Source organism: Ailuropoda melanoleuca, chromosome 7 (assembly GCF_002007445.2).
Source record: "Ailuropoda melanoleuca isolate Jingjing chromosome 7, ASM200744v2, whole genome shotgun sequence".
Classification (NCBI taxonomy): Eukaryota; Metazoa; Chordata; class Mammalia; order Carnivora; family Ursidae; genus Ailuropoda; species Ailuropoda melanoleuca.
In genome coordinates, this window is record NC_048224.1 from 79776553 (window position 1) to 79797693 (window position 21141).

Here is a 21141-nt window from a genome sequence, read left to right on the forward strand (position 1 = left end):
CTGAACTATTTACAAGAGCCAATGAAAAACTTTATGAATTGAATATAAATTCAAAAGCAAGAACACTGAAACTTTGATGGGTTAAAATCTCTAGGACAGGGGCACCAGGGTGGCTCAGTTGGTTAAGTGTCTGCCTTCAGCTCAGGTCACGATCCCAGGGTCCTGGGATCAAGCCCCACATCGGGATCCCTGCTCAGCGGGGAGCCTGTTTCTCTCTCTGCCTGCCTATCCCCCTGCTTGTGCCCTGTCAAATAAATAAAATCTTTTAAAATAAAATAAAATCTCTAGGATAACATCCCATCCATAGAATGTACAATCTAGAATTGTTTTTTACCCTAAATATGCTCACTGTCTGGAAAATCCAGGGAAAAATGATCCCACTGAATGCATAATCTATTTACCAAGAACTGCTACTCTTAGTAAACAAAATTTAAAAGTATGAAGTCAAAGTGGTTTTTTTCAATTTTGGAACTCAAATATAACAAATTCAGATTACAAGAAGAATGGAAAGAAACTGCAAAAATATAATATTCTGAATTATATATTATTTGCAAAATAAAGTTTCCTTAGTTATACAGAATCTTGAAACTAGCTTGCTTGCCCAATATTCTGGCTAAGGAGCCTAAAGCAACAATGAATGATTTGTGACTGCTAAGCATACATTGTTTTTCATTTGGGGGCAACCTCCCAAAAACTCTTGTCCCAAATCAAATAGTTATAAATAAAAAAATCACTGGCTGACCTAATACCAAAACCTAATAGCAAAACCATTTGGACCCATCTGCTTCATGATAAAGCAAAATCCCCCCTGCCATGGTAGACTGGACCCAAGCCAGGGCTGTTTCCAAGCATCCTGCAGATATCTGGGTCCAATTCAGCAAGCGGACCACAGAGACAGTAGGTCTGCTGCATAACAGCCCTACTCTCCACACCTTCCTTCCAAACGACTGAGGCTCCTTCAGCACCACCAGGAGCCCAAAAGAACCTCAAACAAATGTTTCAGAAATGCAGCTTTCATTGTTAGCTAAAGGCCTACAAATATTATAACCTTCAAGGCCTCCCACAATGTGTCCACCCTAAAACCACACCTCCCCACCAGCACAGATCCTCTGTCCTAACATGAGGCTACATTTCACTTCTCAAACGACACGTGTACACAGGGCTCTCAGGGCAATATGGTACTGCGCTTACTTGTAAGACCAGCTTTCCTCCCCAGCATAAGCACCCAAGCCATGAGCAGCAGCCTCCTCACCCCTGCATAGGTACAGACACTCCACCTTAGAAGTAAGTGCATTTAAGGTTAGTGGTGCCCACCGGATCTGTGACCTGTCAGGCCTCAAGTCAAGATGAAGGTTCAGACATGGGAGAAGTCCTGGGAGAAAGGACTTCAACACCAAGATCATCCTGGGGTTCAGGGAATGCTGGAAGGCCCTAGGCTCCAAGGTGAGTCTGCCCTGGAAACAGATTTAGATGACCTAGGGACATTCCACCATGAATCCTTTGTGTTTCATAGGTTTTTTTTTAGCTCAGCTGCAGAGCTAGGCAGGTCCACATTCCAGAGAGAGAGAAAGCCAAGCAAGACAAGAAAGATCCCCAGACCACCTGAGGATCCCCACCTGAGCGATCAGCAAACCTTAACGTCTCCAAAGTTTTCCTTGCATTAAGCTTTTTACTCCACTGCTACATTTTCAATTTATGTCCTCTTTAGAACCATAAACACTGCAGCCAAGAATTAAAAGTGTGAGAAGGTTTATAAATCTCCAAAGACAAAAACCTCACAGCTACCTCTAGTAGTAATAAATACCATCTTTAGGAAGGTGTTATCTTTTAAAATGCACTAACTACACATAATGTTCATTCGTTGTTTTGGGCTGAGAAAGCAAAGGGAGAATTTTATACAGTTAGCTCTATCTTAAATAGAAACCAGCGAAGGAAAAATGAATAAATGAACCATTTCCTAGGATGATTCAAACCAACGGAAAATCAGAACTTTTCACCTGAGCCCAAAGTTAACGGTACTATACCTTAAACTCCTCTTTCGAACTCAGTGCTACCACTTTGCATTTCCTCCAAAAGGGAGCTGTGAAGAGCAACCATCGCATCGTGCCTGGAATCCTGCACACAGTACAAATGTTCTGCGTCTCTCCCAGGCTACTGCGTTCAAGGAGACCGAGGCACAGTTAGGGTTTCCACCACAGTGATTCAGGGATGCCCTTTTCTCCACTGTCTTTTAAAAATTGTGTGTTTGCCAATAAGGTTGGGTATAAAGGGTCTTTCCAGAGGGCAGGTCCTGTATTTGGGTCCAAGTTAGGTCACAGACTCCACAGGTCAATCTGACATGACAAGTTTGATGATGCCCCAGTGCCTCACCACCATATCACCCAACGGAGTATCGTGAAGACTGAATGAGCGCCGATGTTTAGAAACCACGCAGCATATTCAAAATGTAAAAGATGCTAATAATTTCCAGCATCTGAGCGAATTCTTCTGGAAATTCTTGATATTCTAGAACAAAAGTAATAAAATTTTCTAGAAGTTGTCACTCCCGTTATCACAGATATTAACTACAAGCAGTGACATCAGTCTAACAGCTTCAGCATGTCACCTCTTCTCAAAGGTCACTTTTCTCTAAACAAATGGCACTCTCTTCAGTATTAATTTTTTATTGCTGAGAAAAGCAGTTTAGTCAAAATCTTTGTTTTTAAAGATTTATTTATTTGTCAGAGAGAACACGCGCATGTGCGTGCACAAGAGCAGGGGCACAGGCAGAGGGAGAAGCAGGCTCCCTGCCCAGCAAGCAGCCCAACTCAGGACTTGATCCCAGGACCCTGGGATCATGACCTGAGCCGAAGGCGTCCCAATTTAGTAACCAACTGAGCCACCCAGGCATCCCAATTTAGTTAATTCTGACAACCTAGTTAAGATTGTAATAGACAGCTTAGAATTGTTACTAAATTGAACAAAGTTTGAAATAATTACTCTTCAGTGCAACCCTAGCCCCAGAAGGTGAATTTTTACATTTTAACCATTTTTAAAGTCCACAATACATTTCTATCAAACAATTCATGGAGACAGACACCAATACACCAGATAACGACTTTAGTCCTCAAAGTAACTATAAGTTAAGCTAGAGTATCATACAAACTTAGAACAAAACACTAGTTTTCTAGGTTGGGTTGTCTGTGTGTGTGTGTGTGTGTGTGTGTGTGTGTGTGTGTGTGTGTGTGTACACACACCCGACTGTTCTGAAAAGACCGCAGGGTGAATCAGGGCTGGAACAGAACATGCTCAGTCAATCCCAGCCCATCCCAGCGTCAGGGCACTGCTTTGTTGCTGGGGGAGAGGGGAGGGTAGTGTACTAAGAAGGATGGGTCTCACAGGACCTAGAGTCTGTCATCTTTATTGGGAATACAAACAAAAGATAAAATTTTACATTTGTTTTGTCATTGAAAAATCCAACCAAACTTAATCAAGAAATTGAGCAAAGCCTAGTTGAAATCAGTCAAACGTAAACTATTTAAATCTACTGACAATCTCAGAAATTAATTTACTTATATTCACATTTCAGTGACATAAGTTAGGGTCTTGAAACGTGGCCAAATTAAAAGCAATCAATGTAATTTTCAATCAACAAGTACCTACTGAGCCTCTACTGCATACTAGGTATACGACGGAAACAACAAAGTAGCATGAGGTCTTTCCTGCTTCCAAGGGTTTTTCATGTATGTGTATGTGTATGTGTATACATGGCCGACAACACAACAAAGGCAAGATTTGGATTGCTAAATAAAAAGGGGAAAGGATTCTTAATGGGAGGGCAGAGCATGAATCAAAGTTGACAGTGTACTAAGAACACGTGTTCTAAAACCAGAGAGACCTGGACTCAAATCCAGTTGCCACCATATACCTACCACATGAGGACTCCTACGCACGTGATGCACAATCTAACAGTATTTATCTTACTGAGTCACCATACTGAACGTTCAGTATGTACAAAGTACCCAATAAATATCAGCTAAGTAATATTTGTGTGAAAAATATTTTAAAGCACTAACAAAACATGTCAAGAGAAGTCAGAAGAAGCAAATGTGGCAGTGTCTGAGTTCAAACACAGAAAGCGGGAAATGTGGTGGGAAGACACTTTTAAAAATAACTAGGAGCTAGGAGCTTGTATTACCTCCAACATGTAATACACAGGAGAGCGAACAAAAGATCAGAATAAAGTATGGCACGGAACCTGGAGGAAAGTGCCAACCTATCTCCCTACAAGATGGTGAGAGAGAAGAAGAGAATGCGTCCTGCTTGGAAAGCAAAGTCGTCTTTGATTGTCCAAAAACGTCAATATGTGTGGGTGTCCATGCTGTAATGTGCATATAAACTTCTGTTGATAAGCAGAAGCCTCTCAGGGAGGTGCTGTTTTGGCACAGCTCTTCCCCACCCCGAGAGGTGTCTGTGGTTCCACCTGCTAAGGGGACGCAGCCACAGCTCAGGTGGAGAGAACGGTGTACGGAGCCAGCCTCACACGTGCCATCTTTAGGATCTGATCTATCTGAAAATGATGGGGTTTTACACTGAAGCAGCTGTTTGGCTTTTGTCTCATGACCTGAATGCTACTTGGTTGTTCTGGAACTCATGGCATAATCCCTGATTTTTTCCTAGTCACAGGAGGGCAGGATCCTGGAGCAGGGACCATTTGTTTTCAAAACAAATTTTAAAATTCTCCCTTCGTGAAGTCCAATGTGTTTTCAAACTTTCATCCATCGTTCACAACATTTGGCATACAAATTCAGTTCTCACTTTTGAAAGGTTTATTTTTGTTTCTTGAGGTCATTGTCTGGGCTCAACCATAACATCTTTCAGGTTGTTTTGAACTGCTGAAGGGAAATTAAAGGAAATAATGCCCTACAACGTAACCATGGACTGTTTGACATAAACATGGATAAAGCTACAACAAATTATTCACTAGTTAATTCAGTGCTCTGGTGGGTGCATATCAAATCCAGGGCCAAAAATGGCCCACCACAGCTGGACCACAGTGATGGGAGGATAAGCTGAGATGAAATCTGGCTCCCCAACTGTCCCCCACACAACACTCCCTCCCACCCTCACGAAAGAAACCACACACACACACACACACACACACACACACACAGGAAAAGAGGTCTAAACCTTGGGAACTTAATATTTAATGGTTGATTAACCCAACAGAATTTCATTGTAAAAGCACATGATGGTGGGCAGAGACCCTACCACCCTTGGCCAACCCCACAGACTCTTCTTCTTCCGTGGCAGAGATGCCCTGGCCTCTCTACCTGTCTCCTGCCTCCTTCCCTTTCTGTCCCAAAAGAAGTTAGCGCCACCCAACTTATAATCAGGTCAAAAAGTCACAGTGTTACTAGCAAATAAAGAAACAATAGTAGATAGTTCAAACATTTTTTATAAAACTTAGATGACAAAGTGTCGTGCTTTCTCTGATCACTTTTCTGGAGGGACAGCTGAAGAACACTTGCTGAGAGGAAGATCATGCCTTAGGTCGTTAACTTTTGATCTACAATCAATTCCTGGAACAGCTTAAGATGAAAGCGGTCCTTTGCTCTTAGGAAGGATGGAAGGGGAGAAGGAAAGAAAGAGAAGAACAGAAAAGGAAGAAAAAAAATCAAGTGTGACATCCAAGATCAGTTCTAAGAAGATGGACTTGCTTCCTTGGTTTGAGATTTCAAGGCAAAATAATCCATCATTTCTCCCTGGTTGGAACAATTTACTTCAAAATAAAAGAGTTTTGTTAGAAGTTCTGCTAAAAGGAAGAAGAGCTGATTAATGAGATAGCTGCAGAAGTTGCCATTTGCACCTTTATCATCACCTCCTCAACATTAGCCAATCTAGTAAGAGGAACAAGTGCAAAGTTGAATATTAAATATTAAAGAAAAGCTGGGGGTAGGCATGTTGATGCAGATGACTTCATACGGGGAATGTGCCTTGTCAAACGTGTGCCACGATGCAGCAGCATGCTGTTCTGGGTCCAAATATCTTTAGTCCATCCTCGCCGAACAGTGCAGCTGTCATTCAGGTTACAGTTCATGGATCTTTACCTGACAGCGCTGACAGCTGGTCCTAGAATGCTGATCCTGTTGATTAAGAACTGTCCTGCATTCTGGTTAAAACCCTACTCCATAAAGCCCCTCCTGAACTGCTGACAAGGACATGATCACAGGATTCCCCATGGCCAGCCCCCTACTCCACCCCCAAGGTAGTCTTTATTCCCAAAGCATCATCCCCAACCACTGCCCATGTAACAGCATCCCCTGGACTTTCCCTCCAGGTCCCCAAAGATTAGATTTTCCTCTAACCACCGAGGTCTCCTGGAACACCTCCAAAGTAAACCCATGACAAAGCAGCACATTAACAGCACAATGAAGCATCATGAACATGAGCTCCAAACAACCATGATTCCTCTTAAGGAGAGGAATTTGCAGGATTCTTCATGTTAATATACCAAGCAAAAACAAAACACCCTCCAATAGACTTGTTGTTTCGTAAATGTGGTAGCATGTACCCCCCCCCCAATTTCAGATTCTTCACAGACTCTGCTATGAAACCAACATTTAGTGGCACACATTTTGGAAAATGCTACCCCAATGACAAGACGATGGTGAAAAGGAAGACCTAAGTCTAACCCTGTCTTTGTATGTAGCACTTTGGACAAATTTTATATCCTGTGTGTCTCAGCTTTCTTGTCTACAAAGTGGAAAAAACAATGCCTGTCCTGTCTCACAGAAGAGTCACAATGGATACCACTGCTTCAAAAAGCATAAACCAAGTACTATGCATTTGTGAGATTTTAGGATCGTGCCCGGGGCAGAGGGGGCACTAATCTGAAGCTACAGAGCTGCCCCCAAGCTTCCAACCAAGAACCAGCTCTCACAGTTACCTTGGAAAGCCCAGGTGCTCTGTGAACCATACCTCTTACTCTCTTAAAAATGAAGGAGACACCGACTGTCCAACCAGGTCAAATTGCTCCATATGGAGTAGGTCTTGCATAGGCCCCTCCCCCAAACATCATACAGTTAACAGCAACAGTATCTTCAAAACACACAAGGCAGGGGCACCTGGGTGGCTCAGTGGGTTGAGCATCTGCCTTCAGCTTCCTGGGATCTTGACCCACGGTGGGCTCCCTGCTCAGCGGAGAGCCTTGCTTCTCCCTCTCCCTCTGCCCCTCCCCTGCTTGTGTGCTCGCGCTCTCTCTATCTCTCGCAAATAATTTTTTTTTTAAAAATACCCGAGGCAGAGGTACCAGGAAAGAAGAAAAGGGCCCACTCTTACTTCATTTCCAAATCTCTTCCACTTCCCTAAATGCTTTTGTGAGAGGAAGAGACAGAAAAGGTACAGGAAGCAGGAGAGAAGGGGAAGGAAACGGGAGGAGTGTAGTAGGCTGATTTGCTTAGAAGACAGCTGAAATGAAACAAGTAACAAAGAATCCTGAGCCTTCGCCTGGGTCCGGAAAATACTAGAGTTTTGGCTGTGACACCACTCCTCGCACTGTAAGAGCTGCGATGTGAGCAGAGGGACAGTTTCTGGGGACATGAAATAGAACGTGCACAGTCTCTCCCATTAGCACAGCGAGTAGCGGAACCAGTACAGAACCAGATGGGGCAAAAATAACGGCTAGAACTGGAAAGTTTGCATACAACATCTGACAAAGAATGTTAATTATGACGTCCCTGAAACCTCTAGTGCACGCTTTTATTAGAATTTGTATCTAATATAAATGGTGCTCTTTATTACCAGTTACATAAGATCTGAATCGTCAATTATTTCTTTGACAAGATATTTTAATGAATATAATGATATTGTCTCCGGATGGTGAGGGTAATGGAGATTTTCACTTTCTAGTTTATCTTCGCATGTTATCTTTTTTGCTGTTGTTAAAAGAAAGAGCATGTATAACTTTTATAATCAGAATAAAGTGACTTCCTTTGGGGGGTGGAGGACAAATAAAATACCTGCGCCTATTCTTTCAGGTATTCATTCAAAAAATAAAAATAATGTAACACTGATTTCCTACCAAGTGCCAGGACCTGTATCAATGTGATACACACACACACACACACACACACACACAAATATTTACATAATCAAGTAAGATGAAGTTCACAAACCATACCCTAAGATTTTTGTATTTTCAGGAAACAATAGCTCTTTCCTTAAGCAGGAAGCGGAAAAAACAATAGCGTTACACAAAACTGGTAGGGTACAGCAGTTGAGGAACATGGGCTTGTTATTAGACAAAGCTGGATTCTAACCCAGTCCTGGGACTTAGCAAATGCATGACCTTGGCTGAGTCACTTCACCTCTCTATGCTTCATCTGCCTCATCTGCAAAGTGGGAATAATAGTTGCCACTAAAACAGAGGTTTTTATAAAGATTAAAATTAGATAGTCACAGAAAGCACTTGTAAGTACAAAATGTCAAGCAAAATGTCTAGCCTCTGACTACAAAGGCTAACCTCATCTGACCTCACATTACCTCCCTGCACAAATTCAAAAAGCACCCAGTGCTGATTTGTTCTTTAGGCAAAACATATCCAGGGTGCTGGGTCTTAATGTTTATCCAACCATTATTAGCAGTAGCAACAAAAGATGCTGTCATTTCAAGGTGAAAGTCATCCAGGGCACAATCAGGCAAAATAAGTTCAGCCAGAAGCTCAAACACATTTCAGATCAAAACAGTCTCCACTGCACCTCTTAGCGCTCATGTACCCACACAGCGCTTCAGTTAGGGAGACATGGACCTTCCTGGGTTATGGCCTGGGCACCAACATTTTTAAGTTCATCAGGAGAGGGTGTTGAGAGAAATAACAAGAACGGAAACATTAAATCAAATGCTAGGGCACTTTCTTGGAGAATACAGACAAGGATTCAGGCTTTCCCAAGGTTTAACAGGTGTCCAGAGTGGATAGTGCATCACTGAAAACTGTAGCCCGGTTTTGTGATCCCTTCCCTTATCTTGGACAGACCCTGCAGAGACACCGCTTGAAGGCAAAAAGGTGAACAAAAATAGAGCACAACAGCCTTCCCACTTGTTGCTGAAACGCATTCCTCCACCTTTGAAAAGATACTCATGATAGCTTGCAGAGGGCTGCCCTCAAACAACAGTACAAATTGCGTTTAAATTGGGAAACCAGCTGCTCCTTGATCAGTCATCCTTTTATCAACAACAGAACTTTAATTAGCCCCCATCTGCTTCCTGTTTTATGCCACAAATCTTAACTTTCACCTGTTTAGGCCAAACTGCAGTAACTATACCCACAGTAAATAAAAGCAATTAACTTTTCATACAACATGGAATTAATTCTCATTAAGCTCATATTGGGCTATTCAAAACAGTGCATAATTCAAATCAACTATTTTCCCATAAATAACAATGTTCTATACTAAAAATTCAACAGAAACTCTCTCCCACCCACATCTTCTTGAATTTTTTCCATTAAGAAGGTTTTCAAGCTGTCTGGCTTCAATTTCCTGATTTTACTGTTAAGTATGCGGTCATGTCAGGTCATGTAACAACAATGGATAAATCTCAAAAAACATAATGCTGACTTTAAAAAAATCAAGTTGCAGAATGATACCTACGTTAACTGACAACGTTTATGTAAATGGGGGGGGGCGATGCGTGTTCCTCTATAAGGTAGAGGGACCTGCATGTAACAGCCTGGCCAGGACACAGACTTCTTGAAGGAAAGGGACCCTCCAAAACAAGAAGGCTTAGAGCAAGACGAGTGACATTTGTTAAAATCTGGCGGGGGTCATGTGGGTGCTAATTATTTTAGCCTCTGTGCTTTATGAACTCCTAGATGTTTAAAATAGTTCATAAAGTTGTAAGATAAAGACAAATGGAGAATGGCCAGCAGCCACCAAGGGAAGGAGAGCTGGCCCCTGCACTTTCTTGGCCCCACCACACGGGCACACACCCATCTGATTGCTGGGGCTTGAAAAGGCTCCCCGAATGATCCTCGTGCCACCCCCAAACTCATCCCTTGAGAAAGGCTGAGTAACAATCCACTCTCAAGGGCAGGGACGCTGCTCACTCATCTCGAAACTGCCCACACTCACCTACCCAAGTCAGTACCTGAGATGTAAATATTATTTGAATAAATCAATAGATAAGCAGAAGAGGATTCTTTTTTCTATTATCTAGCCCAGTAACCAAGCACATTAAGTCAATTTTCCTTTCCTGAAGGAGTCTAAACAGATGAGTAGTTATCACTCCAAACCAATGATCAGAATCTTCTAGAAAGCCTGTTGAAAACAGAAACACTTAAAGCCCCTGGCTCAGGTGCTAGGATTCAACAGGTATGAATGGAACGGAACGGGACCAGGGACCTGTTATTAAAATGCTCACCAGGTTTGGAAACAACTGGGCTAGCTTAATGACCAACATTCCTTTCAGTTCTGATATTCTAAGAAAATAACTCAACTGTGTTATTTCATATAGATTCTGATTCAATAGCAAGAGGATGAAATCCCAGAATATTCTTAACAAGTATCTCACATGATAGGCAAGTTTGAGAAATGTGGTGTTAATGGTACTCTGGGTCATTAACACCAAATAATGAAAGGCTATTTATGAATATGATGTTATTTAATAAATGATTAAGAAAAGATGTTTAAAAATATAATTATACGGTTATGGATAATAGCCAGTTCATTCTGAGATCAATTTTTAAATCATTGTTTTTCAAAAGAAAAACAGAAGCATCGTTAGTGAATGAGGACGTGTCAACCTCACCTTTCAACTTCCTGGAATTTTCCTCCCCCGCTTTCCCCTTTAATATTTCCCTTGGACGCACACATGGCCAACTTCACAATGGAGTCTTTACAAGATCATTGCTCCAGATACCAACAGGCCAGTCAGGGACTTGGTGGGAGGAACACAACTGCAGCCTGAATATCCCTGCTTCAAGAGCTCCTGCTTCACAGAGAAAGGGTAATGATTTATCAAACACTGATAGCACCTAAAATTCCTTTACACTGACAACAACCCATCTGATTCCGGGGTGAAAGAGGACTTCACATTTGCTCTGAGGAAGTGAAGAGCGGAACGTACTTTCATGGGACCAAAGATTTTACAGACAACTGAGCATAGATCAGATGAGCCTGACTCAGGTTAATGCAGAAGAAAAGGAGCATGAAACCCCATCCAGCAAAGTGGATCCAAACCAGCGGCCAGTTTTCAAGGGTTGAATGCAAAATCTAAATGGCAAGGATGTCCAGATAAGTGTAAAACTATCCTGGCTAGTCTGTCACACTGGGGTTCAAATCACATCAAACATCTTCTGGGGCGTCTTTCATTTAGTACATAATTTTAACTAGTTCCACGTTTGAGACCAATCCAAAGAGGTACTACTATCTTAATTCAGCCCAAATCCCTTCCGTGTGCATCCAAGTGAATCACGAACTCCCTCCTCCTTGCTTCATGCTTGCAGGCCAATCTTCCATATATGGATGCACCCACCTCTTCTCCCCTAACTCCACCGCTATTGCCATGACATGAAGGTCTTCAAAAGAATAAATGTGGGAAAGCCCTGAGGCCAAAAACTCTGGATCACAATCCATAAAGCAGTGAAATCAATTTTGAGGACTGAGGCCAGCAATTTTTAAAACTAGTAAAATAGAGTGTATCTCACACAAAAGGGCAAGTACAATACTACTTCTAAAACTCTTGTATCGTGTGTGCGCCCATGTACACTGAGTCATACTATAAAGTGGATTTCTTACTATGCATCGGGCTGGGGAAAAACTGAGAAAGCCACAGAAACAGAAAAAAACATACTACTTCCTAGAGGACATGCTTTTCCGCTCCAGGGAAGGCTTACTGACAAAGCCTAATCAAATGGTAGTACAAATACGCCAGGGTTTCTGGAAATATCCCATAACCTTCAGGGAGCTCCCACTCTGCACAGGCAACAGAGGGGTGTTCTTCTCGGTGGCCCACAAGGGCAATGTGCTTCTTTCCACCTGGAAGAAGGAAGGATGCACAATGGGAAAGGGTTGTGTAGTATCATGTTGGACAGTTTTTACCCAAGTTATTGCTGAACAAGTTATGCTCTTATCAACAGAAGGAGCGCGGCATGTTAAACCTTCACAGAGTGCAATTTTAAAGTACTACTACTTAAGCCTTTCATCTATCTCTCCATCTTTCCTTTGGGTGGATGCAGCACAAGGAAACCATGGCTCAGGCAAGTGAGAAAAAAAATGAAATTTGGATTATGTTTACAGCCAAGGGAAGGAGGAAAGGAGACACGTTGAACAATCCTCTACTGGAAACATTGCTAAAGTGTTTTTAAACTGAAGATTATACCACCACTTAAGATATTTTTTTCTCCACTATTTTGCCCAGCATATTACAAAACTGCATCTAGGACTGAAATAGCAGATTGCCTCAAGAGCAAATGACAATATTTGTACCAGAAATGTTGGCAACCAGTGGCACAGATGGGTTTCTGCACAGCAATCTTCAAACTGGGGCTCCAAGAATAACTCCACCTACTGCACCAATGCTAAACTGCTGAATCCAAAGTCAGAAGGGCTCATTATTCCATATCTTCCCACCACCTCCTTCCCAAAGGCACGTGTACCTGCCTGACCTCCTCTGCCTGGGAAAGGCTCAAAACACAGAAGAAAAGGAGAGAGGAGACCAGCGGGAGAAGCTCCCCAGGCATCAACAGTACTGGATGGTCAATGTTCCAAAAGAGGCAGGACACAAAAATGATGGTAAAATCCAGATAAGCCAGTTATCTACATGAATAGTTTTAATCTTCCCTTTCAAATACAAAAATAAAAATAAAAATAAAAATAAGGACTTATCCAAGTTTCATTTTCTCTCCAGAGTTGGCTACCTTGGTCAAATAAAAAGTCATTTTTGTTAAGAGACAAACACAAGAATTGAGGGAGAAACGGGTACCAACCATAATAATTACTAGGATGTTCCCAAAGGCTGTCAGTCAACACCTACACCACAGCTCACTAGATGAAAACCGAATCTCCTTCAAATGCTTGAAGAAAACAGCCACCTTTAAACAAAGGCGCTGGCACTTCCACGTCTGCTCTTACCAACTGCCCACTGAGATGTGCTGTTGTTACCCTGTTCCTTTGCAATTTCTACCAAATGGTCTACAAAGGCAAATTAAACAAAAGTCTTCACTTAAGGAGACATTAATTATGAAACTCATACAATTTAAAGTGCTGTCTTACACATGCATAGTATCCTTTCCCTGCCTTTGAAAATGGCTAGGGGTTTGGTAATGGAAATCCGTCTCTGCCTCCACACAGACCATAGGGTCTTCCATAAAAAAGAGAACTAATGTACAAACTGTTTCAGGATATAACAGTGCTTTCCAAACTACCTTCAAATTACATAATACAGAGTTCAGAACATTGCATTTATGCTCCATATCCCCGCATCTCCTATGGTACAAAGAAAGCCTATAATCTCACAGATGAAATTCAATTAACAGAAGGTTAGGGGTTCAGGCAAACAATCCCACATTTAAATAAATGTTAATTTAACCCTAAAGAAACTGAGAAAGGAGGATTAAGGTAGGCTGACCTCCCACCTTTCCTCTCCAACTGATTAGTGTGTTCCTAGGACAGGCTCTGGCTATAAGGCCCTGAACTATACTTCTCAGCAAGGTCAGGTGAATCTGGACAACAGAGCTCTTTCATTACCACTCCTGATTCACCTGCATCTGAATAAGCCAAGTGATGTCACAAGTGAAACTAAATTCCCTGCCAACCTTTCACCTTCCACTAAGTTAGCTAATGAAAATGAGGGTGTTAAACCCTCCACAATCGCCAAATGCTCACAGCATCCCAAAGTCCAGACCAAAAACAAAACAAAACCAAACAAAAAACCAAACCAACAAACAAAACCAAACACACACACACACACATCAAAACACACACCACCACCACCATGAAGCTTTGGAATACATCTTCATCCTTCTATTTGAATGAGTGTATATAAGACTGGGGTCACAGAGGGAGAGGATTTCCTCCCAAGCCAAAAAGTCACCCTAAGAAGACCCCCACTAAAAAGGGGCTGGGAAGCAATACAATGATTTCCCTTTTAACCACCTATCTCCTAAACCACACTGGTAGAAGGCACCATCCTGATCAGGGTGGTCTTCAACCAAACTGTCTTGTAGAGAATACAGAGTAAGCAGCAATGGAAGCTTCCTTGGTAGAATAAAGGGCAGGTCCCTCAAAGTCAACACAAACAGAGTCAACAAGAAGACAGTGACTCACAAGTGCCACTGATGTGTCCACAGGACAGTCAGGTAGATCATCAAGCAATGACTGCAAGAATGTCCAACACTAAAAGAAACCTTATACACTTCCATCTGTTCTCATAACAGTTCAATCCAATTCCCATCAATTCTAAACAAAAAGAAACTGACATGAAATTTACATTTTCTCCCTAATCAAGGCCTTCCCCACCAATGACAGGGAATTTTAAAAAGTAAAAAAAGAGAAAGAAAAACTCCACATAAACACAGTCAGCATTATTTTTAGAAACAACTTTCATTTCCATTTCAATTTACTTAAAATTTGAAACTTGCTAATAATAGAAATATTTAATTGTCACTAAAACCGGAAGTTGCTGCAAAATAAAATATAGTATTTCAGAGCAAATTCAAGGATCTGTGTTGTAAAATATTTGGTCTTTGTTACTCTCTCAGCATTCAATTTGTAAAAAGGAAACATGTTCTAGTTTGGTTAATTAACCACTAACATAAGTCAAATAATGAATGTTGCTGCCTCCTAAATAAATCAGAATAGATTAACAGAATCCTTTGAATTTATTCGTTTCTGAGCATATTTCAAAGCCACCCCAGTAACTCTGCCTGGAAGTTCAGAAGAGGAAATGTGCTTCTGTATGTCGACAGCCCAGAGTCTTCAGGAGCCCCACTGTTCCCGTGTGCCGGGAGCTCAGCTGTTTGGAACTGGCGGGAGTCGAGACAGGAAGAGCTGTCAGACTTCTGGGGCTGGTCACTAGAGCATGACTGCACAAGGCCCGAAGCAGCAGATGTTTGAGGGGTGCTTGGAAACAACGATGTGAAGACGTAAGTACTAGGAATCTGAAGAGCTACATAAGTCTTACTCTTTTGCCATAATTTGCAATCAAGAAGTTTTAGCAGAAGTCTGAAATTTTGTCCCGTGCCAACCTCTCTCCTCTCTCTCCAGAGTGTTTATGGCCCTTACCCAACTCCTCCCAGTAACAACCGTAGTATCTTACAACCCCTAAGGCATGCCTGAAAACATAACAGAGAGATTCAAAAGCCATCATTTCAGTCCAAGAATGACTATTCCAGCAAAATGACAAAGAGAAGCCCACTTAGATAAACAAAAAACCTATTTTCATAAAACAAGGAATTGGATTAGGCTAGTAACATCTAACAACATCTAAGCCAAATGATGCAAACAAAACACCACGAGAGGAATTTATACCATGACTTAAATGCCACAAACAGGGAAATCCTCTCCTTGCTGAGACTCTTGGGTCCCTTCTTACATAATGACTCCTGGCTGTTATCGTTAATAAAATAGCTTTCTTTCCAAAATGCCCATTATCGAAAGGCCCACTCTTTCCAGAGTTAAACTCAAGTTTTAGAGAAGCGTTCATCTGTCAAGGGTGCAGAATGAAAACAGAGATTGCCTTCAGCTTGCTTTCAAGGCGACGCAGCTGGGAAGAAGCACCATGTGTAGAAGAGGATACAGAGCAAGCAGCCAAGAAATCCTGCTCTGCCTGCTTGTCACTAACCAGTCTGGCAACCGCGGGCATAACCTTAACCTCTCTGCTACCAGAAATTTCCCTCAAGTAAACGGATGGCCTCCAAAGACCCTTTAACTCCTATAAAAGTCTGTCTTGAAAAACAAAAAACAAAAACAAACAAACAAACAAACAGGACCCCACTGTAGTAATCCCACCCAGTCTGAGGAAACGGAGGGACCTAAGAATACCCTGCAGGACAGACACTAACTATTCCCAGTGGTAGCCCAGAAAGAACCGAAATATGTCAACTCGAATCCAGAACGAGTAACATCTAAAGATGAACCAAACACCAGCACAAATCCAGAAAATGCAACAGATAAAGGTTAGCTTTCCAACTCCACAGCATAGGTCATCCAGCAGTCTCAAAGTCCAGAGCTTGCTCCCATGGCTCAGACTTGCTGGGAGTAGAAGCACGATAAGGAAGTAGAGACACGGTGAAATGCCATTCCAGTTTAAGTAACATACCAAGAGCTGTACTGATGCCTTCTGGACAGCCTTTTTCAAGAAAATCAAATTGCTTGGGGAAGGGGGTGGACTTAATTTAACTGAACATTTCACATGGCACATGACAATTTTTCATTTTTCATTCCTTTTTACATATTGGCCGGCAAAATCCTCTTCTACCTAATGTCTACAGTCCTCTTTCTTTTATCCCTTTCTGATTTTTAAGGTGGTAGGTATCGCAAAAAACATGATGCATAGGTTCTGCAAGACCCCTTGACGTATGGAGCATGACGGATGGATGCAGGATGAGTGGAGGCCAAAAGGACTAGCAGTCTTGAGCTGAAAAGGCAAGAAGTTCACCAAAGTCCATCGTTTCTGCTCTGCAAGTCAACTGAGAAATAGAGGCCCTTTTTCCAACAAGTAAGGAGGAAGGGGGAGCCCTGAGAAATCCAAGAGGGAATGCACACTTTGGAAGAGGGCAAGATGGTACCTTGCTGCTCAAGGATGGCAGTGACTTAAGATGGTTTCCTAGTGGCTCCCTCCTTCGAGATACATAGCGCCAGAACAAGGTCCAGACGTGGTCCAGACCGACAGCAGCTCATGGACAAGGCAAGCCCCACAAAAGGAAGAAACCATCACTGGCAAGGAGCATCAGCCAAACGGGGCAATTCTGAGCAACCGAAGCTCCGAGACGGCCAGGAATGGAGGGAGTGACTATTAGGTTAGTGAGCAAGGCAGCCCAAGGCCCAGAACGGGAATCTCATTGCTGTCCTTACCCAGCAGGCCAACCAGGTGCCAGGAAGGACAGAAAGCAGAGTGGAGGCTGACAGAGGAAGCACCCAATGGGGCCCATGAACAGAGAAAGTGTAAAACCATTAAAGGCCGGTCACTCTGTAATTTTACCACTGTTTTGTTATTTTTGCCAACCCTTATTTCCTTGTGATGTGTGCTGTATTTGATTGGGAAACTGGATGAAAAAGTCAGGAAAAAGTTTATTCTCCTTTCTTAGGAGGCAGGAAGAACTGTAGCTCTAAAGGCCAACCTGAAGAGATACAGAGTCATTACTGAGTAACACCACACAGTGGACAGCCTCTAAGATGCCCTAAGAATCTCCTCCTGATATTTAGGCCCTAGGTCATCTCCCCTCCTCCAGGCACTCGGTCAAGCTAGGCCCCAGATTCCTACCCCACAGAAACTGAGATAATGGCTGTGTGTTATTTTAAACTGGTAAGTTTCAGAATATGTTGTTATTCAGCAATTGATAGCAAAAATATCCCATTTCATTGAAGCCTTCAATATAAAACTTTAAACAACTGAAATTAGGATTTCCTTAAGTACAAAGCCATCCAACTCTTCTTATCTCTGGGCTCAAAGACTTCATTAGGGCACAGGATCCTAACAGAATGACATAAGGTAGTCAAGAGCTGATACAGTATGTTTTTTCTTAATATTTATTTGTGATGGGGTACCTGAGTGACGCAGTCAGTTAAGCAACCGACTCTTGGTTTTGGCTCAGGTCATGATCTCAAGTCATGGGATTGAGCCCCATGTTAGGCTCTGCACTCAGCGTGGAGTCTGCTCAAGACTCTCTCCCAGGCACCTAGGTGGCTCAGTCAGTTAAGCATCTGCGTTGGGGTCAGGTCATGATCCGTGGGTCCTAGGATCAAGCCCCGCATTAGACTCCCTACTCAGTGGGGACTCTGTCTCTCCCTTTCCATCTGTTTCTCCCAAGTTCATGCTCTCAAATAAATAAAATCTTTAAAAAAAAAAAAAAGACTCTCTCCTTCTCAGCCCTTCCCCACTGCTCTCTTGCTCTCAAATAAATAAATCTTAAAATATATATATATATATATATTTTTTTTTTTTATTTGGGATGAGGAAATGTATATATGTGGTACAAGATTCAAAAGAAGACCTCACTATATCAGGTGTCTGCATAAATGTACCCCAATTAAGGCCATCCTCAAATCCAGGGTTGATCCCCAATCCTGCTTTCCTTGCTTAACTTTTTTCTTTAGTAGGCTCCATGCCCACCATGGAGCCCATCATGGGGCTTGAACTCACAACCCCGAGATCAAGATATGAGCTGAGATCAAGAGTCAGGCACACTTAACCAAATGAGCCACCCAGGTGCCCCACTTGCTTAACTTTTTCCAAAGCACTTATCACCATAATATACTTCCCATTATACTTAGCTAATCATCATCTATCTCTCCTGCTGCGATTGTAAACTCCACATGGGAATGAGTTTTCTGAGTGTTGTGTACTGCTGGGTCTCCAGCCCCAGGCCTATGTCTTAGATGTTTAGTACACAATGACTCCATGAATAAGGAGATATGGTGAGAAAAATCTCTGCATATCCTTGACATGATCACTCATGTGGGAATTCATATGTGATACTAAATTTAACGTACTTTTCATCCTGGATGTGCTACTTTTTACCTCTTTGAGAGCTCCAAAATAAACAGGACTTTTCTACAAAAACACTGAACCTTCCCCTGGTGCATCTCGAAATGAGCACATCTGATAATGAAGGCCTATTCCTTCAATGACTTTTGTGAAATTCTACTTTTCATAAGAGGTTCCAATGCATATTTTATCTTAAGTCAAAATCATTACAGATTTTCGAAGTGTGGCTGCATCATCTTTCCAATCACTGTACTGTGTAACTAAGTCTCTATGAAGAAAAAGCTTTAGAATTTCAACTAACAGGAGTCCAAACTCTACCTGCTTCAGCAGCACAGATACTAATACTGGAATGATACGGAGATTAGCATGGGCCCTGTGCAAGGATGACACACAAATTCATGAAATGTTCCCTATTTGGGAGAAGGTACAATTTACAGTAAACTAAATGGAGACAGCTGAGTTTGGCAAATGCATATCCCGTGGACCACCAGCCCAATCAAGAAGAGGACACTTCTATCACTCCTGAACGTTTCCTTGCGTTCTTTTCCAGTTGATCCAGCATTCTGCCAACCCCACTCCTCCAACAATGGCAGCCTCTATTATGATTTTTATTTAACCATAGTTTATTTTCACAGTTCTAGAAATGCACATAAATGGTCATATTAAAAAAAAAAAAACAGGGCTAAAAACACCAAAACACAAAACAAAACAAAACCCAGGAGGTTGTGCATACCATTGTGGTATGGCTGGTGTTACTCAATCTCTCTTACTCCTCATACCGTTCCCACAAGCTGCTGGTTGTGTATTATCTCCTGGGGAATGCACATAACTTAAAACCATAGCGAAGATGATTCAAAATTCTTGGTTGCTACAGGTCAATAAGTAAGTTAATGCTTTGCAAGTAGATTAAATGAAATAAATGATGAGGCTTACTGAATGCTCACAGACCGGTATCTCTATCCATCAACACTACGTACATCTTACTCTTCCAAGCTGGGGACACCATAATGTGCAATGCCCTTCTCATTTAAGCCTCATGCTACTCTCACATCCTCCTCCAAGAGGTCTCAGATGACTCAACACCAGACAAATTAATTTGAGAACCTGTGTACCTGGTCCTCCATGGGGCGGGGAGGACTATCAAAACTCAGAATACAAAGAAAGTTGCTTCCTGTCCACAATTTCCTTAGTGAATCAGGCCTACAGTAGCTTTCAGGAGTTATCATAAAGCTTGAAAAGCAACAGATCAATCCATATTTCAAAGATCCAGAACAAAGAACATTCGCTTTTTGAACAGCAGTGAAAGCAAGGCAGAAGAAAGGCTAATAGAAGAATGCCTGGATTTCCACATGCCTCAGGAACATTTTCTGAAAGCTCCAAGTCAACGACTAGAACTGTAACACCAGCTGAGCTCTGTCTTGGATGTGAGCTCCTGAAGGACTAACACTCAGTCTTACCCTTGTTCATCCTTCTGCAGGACTTAGCAGAGTCAGGAAACCAGACTCTTCATCACCAGAAAGAATCTACAAGTCACTGTTTTCCAGTTTCAGTAACCCCAATTCCCATTTTTCAGTCCCTTTTATTACTTTACAGTGATGGTGCATCCCTGCTGTCCTGCCATGAAATATTAAAGGAGTGCATGGGGGCCTTTCTGGATCTCGCATTATTAAACGTAATTAAAAATGATATTACCAATCTAATAAGCAATAATTTCACAGCCTACATAACAATTAAGTACATAAAACTAAACACTGCCAAAGTATCAACTATGCCTCAAGAATAAAAGGAAGCACTTTGAATAAGACTATTTAAAATCTAAGATTCAAGGAGGAGTAGTACAAAATCTCGAGTCACACATATATTACAGTAATTAGAAAACAGTTCACTTCCAGGTCTTAAGTGCCAGTTTACAATCATTCCAAGATGTTACTGTTTTCTCCTTATGTAATGTTAAAAAAAGCTTAGCAAGATAATTATACATGTTGTAAAGAAAAGCTTTTACCACTGTAGAGTGTGCTTAAAAAATATTTTAAGTTTGAGGCGCCTGGGTGGCTCAGTCGGTTAAGCGTCCAACTCTTGATTTCGGCTCAGGTCATGATCTCAGGGTCCTTGGATCAAGCCCCATGGGACTCTACGCTGGGCATGGAGCCTGCTTAAGATTATCTCTTTCTCTCTCTCCCCCCACCCCGACCCCCATCTTAAAACATATTTCAAGTTTGAACCCTGGTAATAAGTAATACAAACTGGACATTCCCGACCTATGAGCTAGTTCTATTTATACCACAAGTAAAGTAAAGTAAAGGGAAATTTTAGTTTTTTGTTATTTGCTTTTTTTTTTTTTCAAATTTATTACATAAAGAATCCTCTGGCTTCCAATAAAATCTACCGCAATATAACAAAAATTCAGGCCTTTGGATCCTTCCGACATCCTTCTTTGCTCCTTAATTAGATGTTTCA

General features: G+C 41.9%; 1 protein-coding gene and 1 pseudogene across 1 annotated transcript in view; one reads left to right on the forward strand and one right to left on the reverse strand.

Moving 5' to 3' along the window:
* Positions 1-21141, reverse strand: part of FOXO1 (forkhead box O1) — a gene marked incomplete at its 5' end in the record, with an annotated part of 96446 nt that overhangs the window by 14741 nt on the left and 60564 nt on the right.
* LOC117803153 lies at positions 19003-19102 on the forward strand (annotated as a pseudogene).